We start from the raw sequence: 6,000 nt of genomic DNA on the forward strand, positions 1-6,000 counted from the left end.
TGCAACTACAAGTCACGAACTGTGGGTAAAGATAATCACAACTGAATCTTTGTTATTTTCTTGCCAAAGCTTTTGGAGTTAATACATAGCAGAGGTAGTAGTAGTTTTTAATCCACAGTTTTAATAATTTTTAATTACATATTTTTAAATGCAATATGATCTATATATCATAGTTTATTTGGCCAATCCAAGTAGATTCATCATGAACACATGGATAACCTCAATGTATAGGTGATAAACATTTCTACTGTACTAATTTTAGCTGACATGATGTTTTAAATTTTAAGACTCAAATTGTAGGCTTATTTCAAAATATTTTAAGATTTGAAACTATGAAATGCATTTAAAATTCCCAATAGTATTTATAAGATATAATTAGAGATTTTTTTTCACATACCATATGAGCAAGGCGTAATTACTTGGGGAGGGAAGCCATTTTGTAGCCTATGGCTTTGTTTTTACATGAACCTTTCTCTTCTATAAGAAGATCTAAGCCATTTAGATTTGAAGCTATGTGACTTGAACATGCTAAATTTAAAGATTTTTCTTAAAGAGGCCTGGAATATATTGATGGCGATTTGAACTACACCTTGGAAAACTTCCAAGATGCTATTCTAACTTGGAATATATATCTTTGGTTTTGTGGAAAAAAGAAAGAAAGAAATCCTTGCGAGATTAAATGGAATTCAAATTGCTATTGCTTACACTTATTCACAATTTCTTTGTAATCTGGAAAGGGATCTTCAAGCTGAATTAGATGAGATGTTAAAGTTAGAGGAACTTAAATGGTTTTAGAAGGCTAGAACTAATTGGGTCTCTAAAAGGGATCGAAACACCTGATATTATCATCTAAAGACTAAAATTAGAACGGGAAAAAACAGGGTCCTTGCTTGGAAGAATGACTCTAGAAACTGGATTGAAGATGAGGAGGCGTTAAAATCTATGGTTGTTGGATTTTATGAAAATCTCTATCAGTCTGATTCTAATGATTTATCTCAGTTGCATACTGTTGCTAGTTTTCCTATCCTGGATGGCTTTTTTTGATGATTTTTGCAAAATAGCTTCCGATGAAGAAATCAGATCTGCACTTTTTTCAATGGGGCCTTATAAAGCTCCGGGATTTGATGGTTTCTCTCTAATTTTCTTCCAGAGCAAGTGGACTATAGTGGGATCATCTATTTTTAACTTTGGGCGTGGTATGTTTAAAGGAGAAATCTTTGTTACAGCAGCAAATAAGACCTTGATCTCTCTTATCCCAAAAAGAGAGAACCTGTACCAACTCACTTCTGTCCATTAGCTCTTTGCTCTGTCCATTACAAATGCATCACTAAGGTGCTAACTCAAAGGTTGAAAAGTGTAATGAATGAGTTAATTTCCAAATTTCAATCCAGTTTTATAAAGGGGAGACATATCCAAGACAATATAATTATTGGACAGGAAATTCTTCATACTATGAGGAGAAATAAAAGCAGGAAAGATCTTCTGGCAATGAAGATTGATTTAGCTAAGGCTTATGATCGAATTAGCTGGGATGTCTTACAGAAAGTTCTTTTTGAGGCAGGAATGGATGAAAGATCAGTTAGGCTGATTATGTCTTGCATTATGTCTATTACTTACAATGTTCTGTGGAATGGTTCTAAAACTCATTATTTTCAACACAAAGAGGGCTCAGACAGAGCGATCCTTTATCACCTCTTCTTTTTGTTCTTTGTATGGACAAGCTTTCCCATTTAATTACTGATGCAGTGAATGAGAGGAAATGGCAACCCATGAAAATTTCCAATCAAGGACCAGCTCTGTCTCATCTTCTATTCGCGGATGACTTGCTCTTTTGGAGTAGCTACGAAAAAACAAGGCCTATGTATGATGGAATGTCTTGATAAATTTACCAATGCTTCCGGGGAACTTGTGAATAACGGTAAATTTCACTGTTTTTTTTTTCTCCCAAAGTGCCATCAGATGTGAAGGTGAAAATCAAGAGAATTACTAAAATGAAAATCTCCAGTGAGATTGGGAAATATCTAGGTTTTCCTCTTACTAATAATAGAAGACCTGTTCAAACTTTTCAGTATATTATTGACCATGTGAGGCAGAAATTGTTTGCTTGGAAAGCTGATAGTCTATCCTTAGCTGGAAGAATTACTTTAGCCAAGTCAGTGCTGAATTCTATCCCTATGTATCCAGTGCAAGTGACTCTTCTGCCTAATAAAATTTGTTCAGAGGTTGAAAAGATCCAGAGAGAAATTTTATGTGCGATACTGCTCATAGCTCTCATGGTTATCACCCAATTAGTTGGCATCAGGTAGCTCTACCTAAATCTTATAGAGGTTTAGGATTTAAACGTCTTCCATGACAAAGCTTATGGGGCAAAATTAGCTTGGAAGTTGGTTGAGGGTGAGAAAGGTTTATGGGTTGACATTCTTACCCATAAATATATGATGCGGAATGAGGAAAACTCACTTACTGCTCTACCTGGAGATTCAAAATTATGGAAATTTATTTGTCAACAAAGAGATATTATTGAATAGGGTTCCAGATGGCAGGTCAAAAATGGCTTGTTTGTCAACGTTTTCAATGATTTGTGGCTGTTTCTAGACAAGAGAATTAAAGATATGTGCTCAAGGCCTCTTACTAAAGAGGACAATCCAAGTGCAGTTGCAGACTGGACCTTATATGGTGCCTGGGATTTTCAGAAATTAAGCTGTCTGGTTACTGAAGAGGTTATTAATCACCTAATTGAGTTTTACCTCCTTTAGCTAGAGAATGCGGGGAACAATGTGATGATTTGGAATGCTACTGGAAATGGCATTTTTAGCTTAAAAAGTGCCTATTTTCTATTTGAGAAGAATGATCCTGCACTTCTTCATGCTACTTAAAAGTTAATATGGAAGTGGAAAGGAGCAGAGAGGATTAGAGTTTTTCTACGGAGAATCTTTAATGATAGGTTACCAACAAACCTTTGGATAAGTAAGTGGTCACAATTCTCAGCTTTGTGCAACAATTGTCAAGTGGATATTGAGGACACTTCATGTTTTAAGAGATTGCCATATGCGAGAGATTTCTTGCTACAAATGCTAAATCCCATGTATATTTTTGAATTCTTTAATGCTTCTTTGGAAGACTGGATCTCTGATAATCTTAAACAGAAGCAATTGGGCAGAAAGGGGAAAAAAATGGCAACTGCAGCATAGTTTTCCCTAAGATTTGCGAAATGCTGAAGCTCAATTGGGAGGTCCAATTAAGATATATGCCGAGAGAGGGTAATAAGGTGGCCGATGCTATGGAGAAAATGGGTTTATACCAATCCTCCTTATTTGATAATTCGCCCAGCGAATCTGAAGACTTTGGTGGCCTTGGATTCCAGGTTCATTAATGCTGTCAGTGGCAGGTTTTTGTTTTTTATTGGGTTTTAGCCCTCACTTGTACCAAAAAATATAATGCTTCCAAACCACCGTGCTTTTGAGAAGGGACGAAAGGAAAAAATAAATCTTAATCCATTTTATTTTTTTATATTTATTATTTTCACCAAAATTAATTTATCTAGCTCATAAACTAATACATAATCTGATGTTAGAGGAGCATTATTTTAGAAATCGCATTACATTTGCTATAATTAACTAATTTATTGAATTTTTTAAACCATACAAATTAATTAATTAGTTATTATATTAAAAACTAAAATCATCAACAATATTACCCTTAAGTCCTTAACTACTATAAGATGTAAACATATTCACACATTAAAAGTTGGCCGATCATTCTATGTAAAATTAATTCCTTTCATTTCTAATTATCTAGTTAAAATAAAAGAAAATGTCGTTAAGTCATTAAAATGATGTAAAAAAATGAAGTAGCTTTCTGAATTTATCCATACTTAAAAGTATAAATTAAAAAAATAAAAGGGAAAGTAATTAATATTCTATTTTATTCCATAAGATTTATTGTGAAAATCTGCCACTAGTTTGGGAGTTCAGAAAGTACTACCTCCGATACTTAATATAAGAGCTAATTGACTAATTTGAGTAGATTAAAAAAACTAATTAAGTATTTATAATAAATACGTGTTGTTTTTTTTATAATATTCTTGCTGATTAAATATATTAGTAGAATTATTATTATTTCAACAACTAAAAAGAATAAATAAATATGAGAGACAAAATAGATTTGGGTCCAATATTTAATACCAAAAAAAAAAAAAAACTCTCATACTACCTCCGGTCCTTAATATAAGATCCTATTTGATTTTTATGTTGGTCCTAAATATAAGATTCAATCCATTTTGTCTCTTATATTTATTCAATTTTTTACAAGATAGTCCTTCTAATAATTATAGTTCTAGTCAATACATTGATTAGCAATGATATTTTAGGAAAGACAATACCTATTTAGGACAACTTACTTCTTTAGTCTCCTCAAATTAATCAACTGGCTTTTATAATTAGAATGAGAGATAGTATTAAAGATGAGATGTAGTAATTAACATCCACGTTCTTCTAATTATTCGTGGAAGATTCATGTTGATCGACAACATAAATTGAACTGTCATGTTTGCGCAGCGGCTGACAGAAAGCAAAGGAATTATTCAATCTGAGATGCCTCCTGGGCAGGGAACCCATACTGGAATCCGATTTCGTGACATTTGGGATCTGCTGTCACTCTTTTTTGGCCATCATTGGCATCTGCTATTTCAGCAGAGTGTATGTTACTCTGAAAAAAAAAAAGTATTACCAATTAGTTATTTGTAAAAATAAAAAATATGATTTCTTTTAAAATATCTCTGTTAATCATATATATTGAAATTATCATTTGACAAAACTCCTTAGCATGTGCACTCAGTATAAGAATTACTTGTGTTAAAATAAATAAATATTAAAAACAAAGTAAATTAAAGTTTTATGTTTATTATCAAAATAAATCTCTACCAGAGGTATTATTTAACTTTGTGCAAAAGCACAAGTAACGCAAAGCATTCCACAATTATGGAAGGTCCTCGTCCCTGTGGTTGAAGGAAAAGCAGTGTTTGATTGGTCTCCAGATTCTTTTTCATCACCAACCATTCAACCAAAGCTCAGCATGTGGTGTTTTTGAGTCCTGCAACTGTGGTTGGTGTCTGTAACAGGTCTTCGAGGATACTGACTTGCCGAGGCTTCAGCTGAATGCTGGGCAGCGTTTGAGTGAGCTGTTGTTGAGTAAAATTTTTAAGGCTTATTTAGAATAACTTATGAATAACTTATAAACAACTTTTTAATCATGATTTACAGAATAAAAAATAAATATGTGATAATAGTTTTGTTTTAACTTACATGACCGTGCTTATTGATTGTGACCCCCAACAAGTCCCTAAAAGGTCTAAATATCATCACACCCAGTCCTAGATAAAAAAAATTAGTCTGGAGGTTAGTTTTAATACTAAATATAAAATCTTAATCTATTTTATTTTCTAAATTTATAATTTTTTCCTTAATGTATTCCTATTAATTGCACATAATAAGAAGATTTTATCAATGATAGTTATAATGAACACAATTAAAAGATGCATTTTAGAAAAACCAACACATATCTATTACAAATAGAAATTAATTATCTAATATTAAGTATAAGGAAAAGTACACTATAACGCAGGGACAGAGTGTGGGCATGTGTTTGTGTCTGTCTGTCTCTATATATTTACCTGCAAGGATCAAAATAATTAAAAAATATATTCATAATAAACTGAGAAAGAAAAATTCCGAACAAACATGTCTGCTATTTTGTAGGGTGCTCATGTGGGCACTGCGGATAGTCCTTTAACGCATCCCTGTGCTGAAACAGAGACGGTCCAAAATTAAGAATTGAATCACACGGACAGGGTATTTAAGCAAAATTATGGCTTCCAACCACAACTTCCACCATTGCAGTTACAACCTTCTTGTATCCCAATCATAAAATTAAACTTTCTTACAATTGAAAATAACAATTCCATTTCTATATAACGTCATATGCTTGTTGTAAATCCAGTAA

The sequence above is a fragment of the Neltuma alba genome, unplaced genomic scaffold (assembly GCF_004799145.2).
Source record: "Neltuma alba isolate B1F8T4 unplaced genomic scaffold, ASM479914v2 tig00012000_pilon, whole genome shotgun sequence".
NCBI lineage: Eukaryota > Viridiplantae > Streptophyta > Magnoliopsida > Fabales > Fabaceae > Neltuma > Neltuma alba.